This window comes from Coregonus clupeaformis, unplaced genomic scaffold, assembly GCF_020615455.1.
Source record: "Coregonus clupeaformis isolate EN_2021a unplaced genomic scaffold, ASM2061545v1 scaf2415, whole genome shotgun sequence".
NCBI lineage: Eukaryota > Metazoa > Chordata > Actinopteri > Salmoniformes > Salmonidae > Coregonus > Coregonus clupeaformis.
This window is the reverse complement of record NW_025535869.1, coordinates 45,001-57,500: the sequence shown is the minus strand read 5'-3', so window position 1 is coordinate 57,500 and position 12,500 is coordinate 45,001. Positions and strand designations below refer to the sequence as shown.

Genomic DNA, 12,500 nt, shown 5'->3' with positions numbered 1-12,500 from the left:
ACAGAAGAATCTCAAACATCTTTAACTGCTGAGTTGTGAAATGATATGCTACATTTCCAGGATACAGATATTCATCTTTCTTTAATTTACTTGAGGCATCCAGGTATATACAGTGGGGGAAAAAAGTATTTAGTCAGCCACCAATTGTGCAAGTTCTCCCACTTAAAAAGATGAGAGAGGCCTGTCATTTTCATCATAGGTACACGTCAACTATGACAGACAAATTGAGAATTTTTTTTTCCCGAAAATCACATTGTAGGATTTTTAATGAATTTATTTGCAAATTATGGTGGAAAATAAGTATTTGGTCACCTACAAACAAGCAAGATTTCTGGCTCTCACAGACCTGTAACTTCTTCTTTAAGAGGCTCCTCTGTCCTCCACTCGTTACCTGTATTAATGGCACCTGTTTGAACTTGTTATCAGTATAAAAGACACCTGTCCACAACCTCAAACAGTCACACTCCAAACTCCACTATGGCCAAGACCAAAGAGCTGTCAAAGGACACCAGAAACAAAATTGTAGACCTGCACCAGGCTGGGAAGACTGAATCTGCAATAGGTAAGCAGCTTGGTTTGAAGAAATCAACTGTGGGAGCAATTATTAGGAAATGGAAGACATACAAGACCACTGATAATCTCCCTCGATCTGGGGCTCCACGCAAGATCTCACCCCGTGGGGTCAAAATTATCACAAGAACGGTGAGCAAAAATCCCAGAACCACACGGGGGGACCTAGTGAATGACCTGCAGAGAGCTGGGACCAAAGTAACAAAGCCTACCATCAGTAACACACTACGTCGCCAGGGACTCAAACCCTGCAGTGCCAGACGTGTCCCCCTGCTTAAGCCAGTACATGTCCAGGCCCGTCTGAAGTTTGCTAGAGTGCATTTGGATGATCCAGAAGAGGATTGGGAGAATGTCAGATGAAACCAAAATATAACTTTTTGGTAAAAACTCAACTCGTCGTGTTTGGAGGACAAAGAATGCTGAGTTGCATCCAAAGAACACCATACCTACTGTGAAGCATGGGGGTGGAAACATCATGCTTTGGGGCTGTTTTTCTGCAAAGGGACCAGGACGACTGATCCGTGTAAAGGAAAGAATGAATGGGGCCATGTATCGTGAGATTTTGAGTGAAAACCTCCTTCCATCAGCAAGGGCATTGAAGATGAAACGTGGCTGGGTCTTTCAGCATGACAATGATCCCAAACACACCGCCCGGGCAACGAAGGAGTGGCTTCGTAAGAGGTATTTCAAGGTCCTGGAGTGGCCTAGCCAGTCTCCAGATCTCAACCCCATAGAAAATCTTTGGAGGGAGTTGAAAGTCCGTGTTGCCCAGCGACAGCCCCAAAACATCACATTTACATTTTAGTCATTTAGCAGACGCTCTTATCCAGAGCGACTTACAGTTAGTGAATACATATTTTTTTATACTGGCCCCCCGTGGGAATCGAACCCACAACCCTGGCGTTGCAAACGCCATGCTCTATCAACTGAGCTACATCCCTGCCGGCCATTCCCTCCCCTACCCTGGACGACGCTGGGCCAATTGTGCGCCGCCCATGAGTCTCCCGGTCGCGGCCGGCGGCGACAGATCCTGGATTCGAACCAGGATCTCTAGTGGCACAGTTAGCACTGCGATGCAGTGCCTTAGACCACTGCGCCACTCAGGAGAACATCACTGCTCTAGAGGAGATCTGCATGGAGGAATGGGCCAAAATACCAGCAACAGTGTGTGAAAACCTTGTGAAGACTTACAGAAAACATTTGACCTGTGTCATTGCCAACAAAGGGTATATAACAAAGTATTGAGACATTTTTGTTATTGACCAAATACTTATTTTCCACCATAATTTGCAAATAAATTCATTAAAAATCCTACAATGTGATTTTCTGGACTCATTTTCTCATTTACACGGCCTCTCTCATCTTTTTAAGTGGGAGAACTTGCACAATTGGTGGCTGACTAAATACTTTTTTTCCCCACTGTAGCTTCATAACTTGTTATAAGGCCGTATAAGCCTTTACAATGTCGTTATAACGTGGCTTTATATTTCTGTATTCTATTTTTCTAGCATCTGCCACCTCCTCTTCCCAGCAAGACCCCTCCTCCCCCTCCCCCCAAGACCACCAGGAAACAAGCGTCCATCGATTCAGGAATTGTACAATGAACACTGACATTATACGCCCGATTTAAAAACAAAGGTTCTTTCTCCTCTGCAATCTCTCTAATTCCCCCATCGTCCCCTCTCAACACTTTGGATGCCTTCCAAATGGAGACCTATTTCCTATAGTGCACTGCTTCTGACTACCGCTGCCCTTAGGGCTCTGGTCAAAGGTAGGGCACTATATAGGGAATTTGGGACAGAGCCACAGTCTGACCAGGACTAGAAAAAGAGTACCTCACTCAGACCCTCTCTTATTGAGCTTTTCATTTTGGTTGTATCCCAAATGGCACCCTATTCCCTATATAGTGCACTACTGGTGACCACGGCCCATAGTGCTCTGGTAAAAAGTAGTGCACTACGTAGGGAATAGGGTGCCATTTGGGATACAACCTCGTTGATCCTTTCATTTTGCCTCAAGTGTGATGATGCAGTCTATTTTACCATAGGTAGATAGGGGGAATCAGTTGCACATGATTACTAGTCACTGAATTTGTTGATGCTATCTACCGTCTATGATCTTTGACTAGATTCACTTGATACCACTTAGTTCAGGCCTTTTGTAATGGAATGAGATTGTGTTCCACCTATAGAATTAGAATGAGTGAATGAACCATTCTCTGGTTCTGTCTTTTACACTTTGACCAGTAGACAGACTGGTGACTAACGGCCGGCATTCTGACCCCTCCCACCCGCTCTTAGGAGCTGGGAGCACATAACGGCCGGCATTCTGACCCCTCCCACCCGCTCTAAGGAGCTGGGAGCACATAACGGCCGGCATTCTGACCCCTCCCACCCGCTCTTAGGAGCTGGGAGCACATAACGGCCGGCATTCTGACCCCTCCCACCCGCTCTTAGGAGCTGGGAGCACATAACGGCCGGCATTCTGACCCCTCCCACCCGCTCTAAGGAGCTGGGAGCACATAGTAACAGAAAACATGATTTTATTCTGTGGTTTATCTTTTTGTATCCATAGTTACAGAAAACATCATCCTTTTATTCGGTGGTTTATCTTTTTTTAAAATCCATATTCCCGCTTTGTACAGAGGTATGTATATATGATTTTATTTTATTTCAATTTTTATGTGGAATTTATCATGACTTTTTTGTATTAACATTGCATTAGATTAACTGGCTTTCATTTATATCCCCCAAAAAAAAGGGCTTTTAGGTTTTTTAAATGACAGGGACTGTAAAGAATTGGTATGTGAGTATCTGCCTGTCATTGATTTTATTGGTGAGGTTGTTGTTTTCTTTTGGAGTGTACTCAACTAACTCCTTACTTCCGCATACATTGTCATTGTATAGGATTTGATTGCTGTAACATTGACTGTTCCCAATTCACTACTGACTTCTGAATAAACTTTCAACTGTATGTATAAAAATACAAATAAAAAAATGGTGGGCTTCTTTGTTGTTTTCGCTCGCTGCACTTCAGCTTTTAACGAAACAAAATGCAACTGTCTCTCTGAAACAAAGTCTGTTCCGTCTGTGTTGTTGACTTTGATTAAAGGATGTATAGCAACTAGCTGGCTCTTTCACTGACAGCAATCACAACTCCGCTACTTCCTTATCAAGGTGAACTCTACACAGTCTCTTACGGTAAGGTAATGCAGGATTATCAAGGTGAACTCTGTACAGTCTCTTACGGTAATGTTATACAGGATTATCAAGGTGAACCCTGTACAGTCTCTTACGGTAATGTTATACAGGGTTATCAAGGTGAACTCTGTACAGTCTCTTACGGTAAGGTAATGCAGGATTATCAAGGTGAACTCTGTACAGTCTCTTACGGTAATGTTATACAGAGTTATCAAGGTGAACTCTGTATAGTCTCTTACGGTAATGTTATACAGGGTTATCAAGGTGAACTCTACTCAGTCTCTTACGGTAACGCTATACAGCGTTATCAAGGTGAACTGTACAGTCTCTTACGGTAATGTTATACAGGGTTATCAAGGTGAACTCTACACAGTCTCTTACGGTAACGCTATACAGCGTTATCAAGGTGAACTCTGTACAGTCTCTTACGGTAATGTTATACAGGGTTATCAAGGTGAACTCTACACAGTCTCTTACGGTAATGTTATACAGCAGGAGTGTCAAACTCATTTTGCCCCAGGGGCCGCATTCGGTCTTCAACGAGGTCCGGAGGGCCGCACTGAAATTAGATTGTATTTACTTATTTCCTCAAAATATGCCAAGAATAGTCCTCTATCCATCTTTTTTGGAATGTTCTATTCTCCCTGACTATCTAGTGATTATTAGTGAGCTGGACAGTCAAGAAACTGTATGAAAATAGGTCCATTAACATTTATATATCTTTTTGATTTGGTTGTAGTCATTTTAATGTATATCAAACCACCCAGGGGCCGGATTGGACCCCCTCGCGGGGTATGTTTGACACCCCTTTTATACAGGGTTATCAAAGTGAACTCTGAACAGTCTCTTACGTTAAAGGCCCAGTGCAGTCAAAATTGTGATTTTCCTGTGTTTTGTATATACATCTACACTATTGGGTTGGAATAATACTCAGAAATGTAATGTAATGCAGGGTTATGAATGTGAACTCTGTCTCTTACGGTAATGTAATGCAGGGTTATGAATGTGAACTCTGTCTCTTACAGTAATGTAATGCAGGGTTATGAATGTGAACTCTGTCTCCAGGTACAGGGTATAACATCTATATGGACAGATGGGATCTAGCATATTGAATATATTGTGGTCCCTGTACCTGGACATGCATGCTAAACATTATGTTAACACAGATTTAGTAGCAAGCACTATGGTAACACATATTTAGTAACAAGCATTATGGTAACATATTTAGCAACAAGCATTATGGTAACATATTTAGCAACAAGCATTATGGTAACACATATTTAGTAACAAGCATTATGGTAACATATTTAGCAACAAGCATTATGGTAACACATATTTAGTAACAAGTGTGTCGTTCAAGTGAACAGAATAGAAAATTTTAAATATACTCTAAAAATAAAAAAATGCACCAATTTGTATGTCGCTCTGGATAAGAGCGTCTGCTAAATGACGTAAATGTAAAAATGTAAACAGCCATATCCTGCGTGACACAGAGAATCAATATGTCTTTATTCTCTTAACGTGTATAGTGTATTGTAATATACAGTGGCGGGTGGTGTGACTGTTCCCCATGGAACTGAAACTGTAAAGAGAAATGGGCATTTATGTTCTCCCACCTGGCTGTGGGTGATACAGAAGATAGCCCTATTTGGTAAAAGACCAAGTCCATATTATGGCAAGAACAGCTCAAATAAGCAAAGGGAAACGACAGTCCATCATCACTTTAAGACATGAAGGTCAGTCAATACGGAACATTTCAAGAACTTTGAAAGTTTCTTCAAGTGCAGTCGCAAAAACCATCAAGCGCTATGATGAAACTGGCTCTCATGAGGACCGCCACAGGAAAGGAAGACCCAGAGTTACTTCTGCTGCAGAGGATAAGTTAATTAGAGTTACCAGCCTCAGAAATTGCAGCCCAAATAAATGCTTCACAGAGTTCAAGTCACAGACACATCTCAACATCAACTGTTCAGAGGGGACTGTGTGAATCAGGCCTTCATGGTCGAATTGCTGCAAAGAAACCACTACTAAAGGACACCAATAAGAAGAAGAGACTTGCTTGGGCCCAGAAACACGAGCAATGGACATTAGACCAGTTGAAATTTGTGCTTTGGTCTGGAGTCCAAATTGGAGATTTTTGGTTCCAACCGCTGTGGCTTTGTGAGATGTGGTGTGGGTGAACGGATGATCTCCGCCGTAAAGCATGGAGGAGGAGGTGTTATGGTGTGGGGGTGCTTTGCTGGTGACACTGTCAGTGATTTATTTAGAATTCAAGGCACACTTAACCAGCATGGCTACCACAGCATTGTGCAGCAATACGCCATCCCATCTGGTTGGGGCTTAGTGGGACTATCATTTGTTTTTCAACAGGACAATGACCCAACACACCTCCAGGCTGTGTAAGGGCTATTTTACCAAGAAGGAGAGTGATGGAGTGCTGCATCAGATGACCTGGCCTCCACAATCCCCAGACCTCAACCCAATTGAGATGGGTTGGGATGAGTCGGACGGCAGAGTGAAGGAAAAGCAGCCAACAAGTGCTCAGCATATGTGGGAACTCCTTCAAGACTGTTGGAAAAGCATTCCAGGTGAAGCTGGTTGCGAGAATGCCAAGAGTGTGCAAAGCTGTCATCAAGGCAAAGGGTTGTTATTTGAAGAATCTTAAATATAAAATATATTTTGATTTGTTTAACACTTTTTTTGGTTACTACATGATTCCATATGTGTTATTTCATAGTTTTGATGTCTTCACTATTATTCTACAATGTAGAAAAATAGTAAAAATAGTAAAAATAAAGAAAAACCCTTGAATGAGTAGGTGTGTCTAAACTTTTGACTGGTAGTGTACATGAGCCTGTGTGTGTGTGTGTGTGTGTGTGTGTGCATGTGTCTATGTATGTCTCTCTCTCTCTGCCCAAGGGGACTTATACATACAGCATCAGTCTCAAGCACGCTTTCATGTCACTGACCCTTCTGATTTGGAGTGGGCAGTCTGCCAGAGGGGACACAGCTCAAAACTGGTGCGTCATACATCTCTCTATCATCTTCCTGTTATGGACCTAATGGTGTGTTTCAAATGGCACCCTATTCCCTATGGGCCTTGGTGAGAATGAGGACACTATCTAGGGAATAGGAGGCCTTTTGGGACGTGGCCCTAAGCCCTGTAAAGCTCCCACTACTCTAATTAGACCCTGCTGAACATCAGTTTACCGTAAGAAACCGAATGGGAAACAACCCCCACAACAGATTACAAGTGCTGTTGTTTATTTTATGTTACAGTACGTTGATTCTTTTATGTTAGAGTACGTTGATTATTTTATGGTACAGTAGGTTGATTCTTTTATGTAGAAGGGTAGGTTGATTCTTTTATGTAGAAGGGTAGGTTGATTCTTTTATGTAGAAGGGTAGGTTGATTCTTTTATGTAGAAGGGTAGGTTGATTCTTTTATGTAGAAGGGTAGGTTGATTCTTTTATGTAGAAGGGTAGGTTGATTCTTTTATGTAGAAGGGTAGGTTGATTATTTTATGTAGAAGGGTAGGTTGATTCTTTTATGTAGAAGGGTAGGTTGATTCTTTTATGTAGAAGGGTAGGTTGATTCTTTTATGTAGAAGGGTAGGTTGATTCTTTTATGTAGAAGGGTAGGTTGATTCTTTTATGTAGAAGGGTAGGTTGATTATTTTATGTACAAGGGTAGGTTGATTATTTTATGTTAGACTACGTTGATTCTTTTATGTAGAAGGGTAGGTTGATTCTTTTATGTAGAAGGGTAGGTTGATTCTTTTATGTAGAAGGGTAGGTTGATTCTTTTATGTAGAAGGGTAGGTTGATTCTGTGTTGTTTGAGGATGAAGAGAGAGGGAAAGATAATATTATGATCTTGGTATGAAATAATATGAAATTATTGCAAGCAAAAAGTGGCTAGGTTAGCTCCTATGGGCTGATTTGACACCATTAAATAGCTTTGCCTTTTTGCATAATTTGGAGCAGAATCGTTAAGGTTAATTATGAGCCTCAGAGGACACAGCACTACTCACTAATATATGGCCTTGCAATAGAATATGGGCTAAGAACCTGTCCCAAATAGCACCCTGTTCCCAATATAGTTTGCTAATTTTGACCAAAGCCCTACGGGTGAATAGGGTGCCATTTTGGACTCGCCTTAAAAGATGGAGCAGCAGAGCGTCAGTGGCAATAGGACTGCTAATATTACACTGTTAACTGGAAGCTTATTTCAATAGGATCTGGGGGGACTGGTATGTCGCTTTATATTTCCCCTGTCCACAATACACACACACACACACACACACACACACACACACACACACACAGTCACTTACACACACACACACACACACACACAGTCACTTACACACACACAGACACACACACACACACAGTCACTTACACACACACACACACACACACACACAGACACACACACACACAGTCACTTACACACACTCACAGTCACTTACACACACAGTCACTTACACACACACACACACACACACAGACACACACACACACAGACACACACACACAGTCACTTACACACACACACAGACACACACACACACAGTCACTTACACACACACACACACACACACACACACACACGTGCACACACACACACACAGTCACTTACACACACAGTCACTTACACACACACACACACACACACACAATCACAGACACACACTCACTTACACACACACACATGCGCTGCATGGGGAAATGCATCACTTAATTGGGAGGATTTCAAGGGGCTTTATGGGAGCTTTAAACTGAAACTGCTCCTCTCTCTCTCCATCTCTCTCTCTCTGTCTCTCTCTCCATCTCTCTCCATCTGTCTCTCTCTGTCTCTCTCTGTCTCTCTCTCTCTCTCTCTCTCTCTCTCTCTCTCTCTCTCTCTCTCTCTCTCTGTCTCTGTCTCTGTCTCTCTCTCTCTCTCTCTGTCTCTCTATGTCTCTCTCTGTCTCTGTCTCTCTCTCTCTCTCTCTCTCTCTCTCTCTCTCTCTCTCTCTCTCTCTCTCTCTCTCTCTCTCTCTTTCTATCTATTCTCTCTCTCTCTTTCTCTCCCTATCTATTCTCTCTCGTTCTCTGTCTCTCCCCCTCTCTCTCTCCCTCCAGGAGAAATGTATTTACGTCTCACACTAGCACGGAGTCATTTGTCATATCTGCCTCCCTGAAATAATGCTGTGTGTATATTCTGTTCCACTTGACACACTTCCATTTGTTTGGATGCTTAGAAATGTGTTTTCTCTCTCTCTCTGGAAGTATTTCTCTCTCCTTGCTAGAGTGCTCTCTCACGTTGACAAGTGATAATTGGATACAATGGATGTATATATTTTTTGTTGCATATACAGTACCAGTCAAAAGTTTGAACACACCTACTCATTCAAGGGTAGTTCTCTGACTAGGTGAAAAATCTGTCGATGTGCCCTTGAGCAAGGCACTTAACCCTAATTGCTCCTGTAAGTCGCTCTGGATAAGAGCGTCTGCTAAATGATAAAAATGTCAAATGTAAAAATATTATGGCAAGAACAGCTCAAATAAACATGGAGAAACGACAGTCCATCATCACTTTAAGACATGAAGGTCAGTCAATACGGAACATTTCAAGAACTTTGAATGTTTCTTCAAGTGCAGTCGCAAAAACCATCAAGCGCTATGGTTTTTGCAGAGGATAAGTTCATTAGAGTTACCAGCCTCAGAAATTGCAGCCCAAATAAATGCTTCACAGAGTTCAAGTAACAGACTCATCTCAACATCAACTGTTCAGAGGAGACTGAATGAATCAGGCCTTCATGGTCAAATTGCTGCAAAGAAACCACAACTAAAGGACACCAATAAGAAGAAGAGACTTGCTTGGGCCAAGAAACATAAGCAATGGACATTAGACCAGTGGAAATCTGTCCTTTGGTCTGATGAGTCCAAATTGGAGATTTTTGGTTCCAACCGCCGTGTCTTTGTGAGACGCAGAGTAGGTGAACGGATGATCTCCGCATGTGTGGTTCCCACCGTGAAGCATGGAGGAGGAGGTGTGATGGTGTGGGGGTGCTTTGCTGGTGACACTGTCAGTGATTTATTTAGAATTCAAGGCACACTTAACCAGCATGGCTACCACAGCATTCTGCAGCGATACGCCATCCCATCTGGTTTGCGCTTAGTGGGACTATCATTTGTTTTTCAACAGGACAATGACCCAAAACACACCTCCAGGCTGTGTAAGAGCTATTTGACCAAGAAGGAGAGTGATGGAGTGCTGCATCAGATTGTCTGGAAAAGTAGCCAACTAGTGCTCAGCATATGTGGGAACTCCTTCAAGACTGTTGGAAAAGCATTCCAGGTGAAGCTGGTTGAGACAATGCCAAGAGTGTGCATAGCTGTCATCAAGGCAAAGGGTGACTATTTGAAGAATCTCAAATATAAAAATATATTTTGATTTATTTAACACTTTTTTTTAGTTACTACATGATTCCTTATGTGTTATTTCATAGTTTTGATGTCTTCACTGTTATTCTACAATGTAGAAAATAGTAAAAATACAGAAGAACCCTGGAACGAGTAGGTGTGTCTAAACTTTTGACTGGTAGTGTACATCAATGGAGGGTTAATGCATAGGCATATCAAGTCTGCTGTATGTGTTGCTTATGTTTTGTCCACTCAGTGTATACATATCAGTTACGCAAGCTAACAACCAGCATGGATAACAAGCTAGCTCGATAGCTAGCTAACAAGTCTACCTAGCTAACTCGCTAGCTAGCTCGCTCACAAGACTAGCCAAGTTAGCTGCATTGTTGCTTGCATGTGATCGGCTGTGGTCTTGGAGATAGTGCTGTCTGTCAGGCATCGTTAGGGCTTAAATGCCGTACGAGGGCATAGATGCTCCACCAGCTTTTAGCTCAAGGTAAGGGACATATTATTTAACTTGCTAACATTCTAACTTATAAACTGATAATGAGCTCCGAACACAAATGAAAGCATGATCTTAGCATGAAATGTACCATCCCTTAGTGTAGCAATCAATAAAAATGTATGCGCTGATCCACCGTGGGCTCTGCCGCCATCATCAATATGTCCACTCCCCACAGTCTCTCCCCACAGTCTCTCCCCACAGTCTTTCCATACAGTCTCTCTCCACAGTCTCTCCCCACAGTCTCTCCCCACAGTCTCTCCCCACCCACAGTCTCTCCCCACAGTCTTTCCATACAGTCTCTCCCCACAGTCTCTCCCCACAGTCTCTCCCCACAGTCTCTCCCCACAGTCTTTCCATACAGTCTCTCTCCACACAGTCTCTCCCCACAGTCTCTCCCCACAGTCTCTCCCCACCCACAGTCTCTCCCCACAGTCTCTCCCCACCCACAGTCTCTCCCCACAGTCTCTCCCAACAGTCTTTCCATACAGTCTCTCCCAACAGTCTTTCCATACAGTCTCTCTCCACACAGTCTCTCCCCACAGTCTCTCCCCACAGTCTCTCCCCACCCACAGTATCTCCCCACAGTCTCTCCCCACAGTCTCTCCCCACAGTCTCTCCCCACAGTCTCTCCCCACCCACAGTATCTCCCCACAGTCTCTCCCCACAGTCTCTCCCCACAGTCTCTCCCCACAGTCTCTCCCCACAGTCTCTCCCCACCCACAGTCTCTCCCCACAGTATCTCCCCACAGTCTCTCCCCACAGTCTCTCCCCACAGTCTCTCCCCACAGTATCTCCCCACAGTCTCTCCCCCACAGTCTCTCCCCACAGTCTCTCCCCACAGTCTCTCCCCACAATCTCTCCCCACCCACAATCTCTCTTCAGTCTCTCTCCACAGTCTCTCCCCACACACAGTCTCTCTCCACAGTCTCTCCCCACCCACAGTCTCTCTCTTCAGTCTCTCCCCATCCACAGTCTCTCTCCACAGTCTCTCTCCATCCACAGTCTCTCTCCACAGTCTCTCTTCACAGTATCTCCCCACAGTCTCTCCCCACAGTCTCTCCCCACAGTCTCTCCCCACAGTCTCTCCCCACAGTATCTCCCCACAGTCTTTCCCCACAGTCTCTCCCCACAGTCTCTCCCCACAGTCTTTCCCCACAGTCTCTCCCCACAGTATCTCCCCACAGTCTTTCCCCACAGTCTCTCCCCACAGTCTCTCCCCACAGTCTTTCCCCACAGTCTCTCCCCACAGTCTCTCCCCACAGTCTTTCCCCACAGTCTCTCCCCACAGTCTCTCCCCACAGTCTCTCCCCACCCACAGTCTCTCCCCACAGTCTCTCCCCACCCACAATCTCTCCCCACAGTCTCTCCATACAGTCTCTCCCCACAGTCTCTCCCCACAGTCTCTCCCCACAGTCTTTCCATACAGTCTCTCCCCACAGTCTCTCCCCACAGTCTCTCCCCACAGTCTTTCCCCACAGTCTCTCTCAATCAATCAATCAATCAATTTTATTTTATATAGCCCTTCGTACATCAGCTAATATCTCGAAGTGCTGTACAGAAACCCAGCCTAAAACCCCAAACAGCTAGTAATGCAGGTGTAGAAGCACGGTGGCTAGGAAAAACTCCCTAGAAAGGCCAAAACCTAGGAAGAAACCTAGAGAGGAACCAGGCTATGAGGGGTGGCCAGTCCTCTTCTGGCTGTGCCGGGTGGAGATTATAACAGAACCATGCCAAGATGTTCAAAAATGTTCATAAGTGACAAGCATGGTCAAATAATAATCAGGAATAAATCTCAGTTGGCTTTTCATAGCC

The 12,500-nt window shown here is 43.9% G+C and overlaps 1 long non-coding RNA gene across 1 annotated transcript in view; it reads left to right on the top strand.

The window, feature by feature from the left end:
* LOC123488634 overlaps positions 1 to 3,578 on the top strand; it is a 6,151-nt gene extending 2,573 nt beyond the window's left edge. The window contains exon 2 of the long non-coding RNA XR_006660216.1: positions 2,079 to 3,578. This is a non-coding gene — a long non-coding RNA (uncharacterized LOC123488634). The remainder of the gene's footprint in view (positions 1 to 2,078) is intronic.
* Positions 3,579 to 12,500: the final 8,922 nt, after the last annotated feature.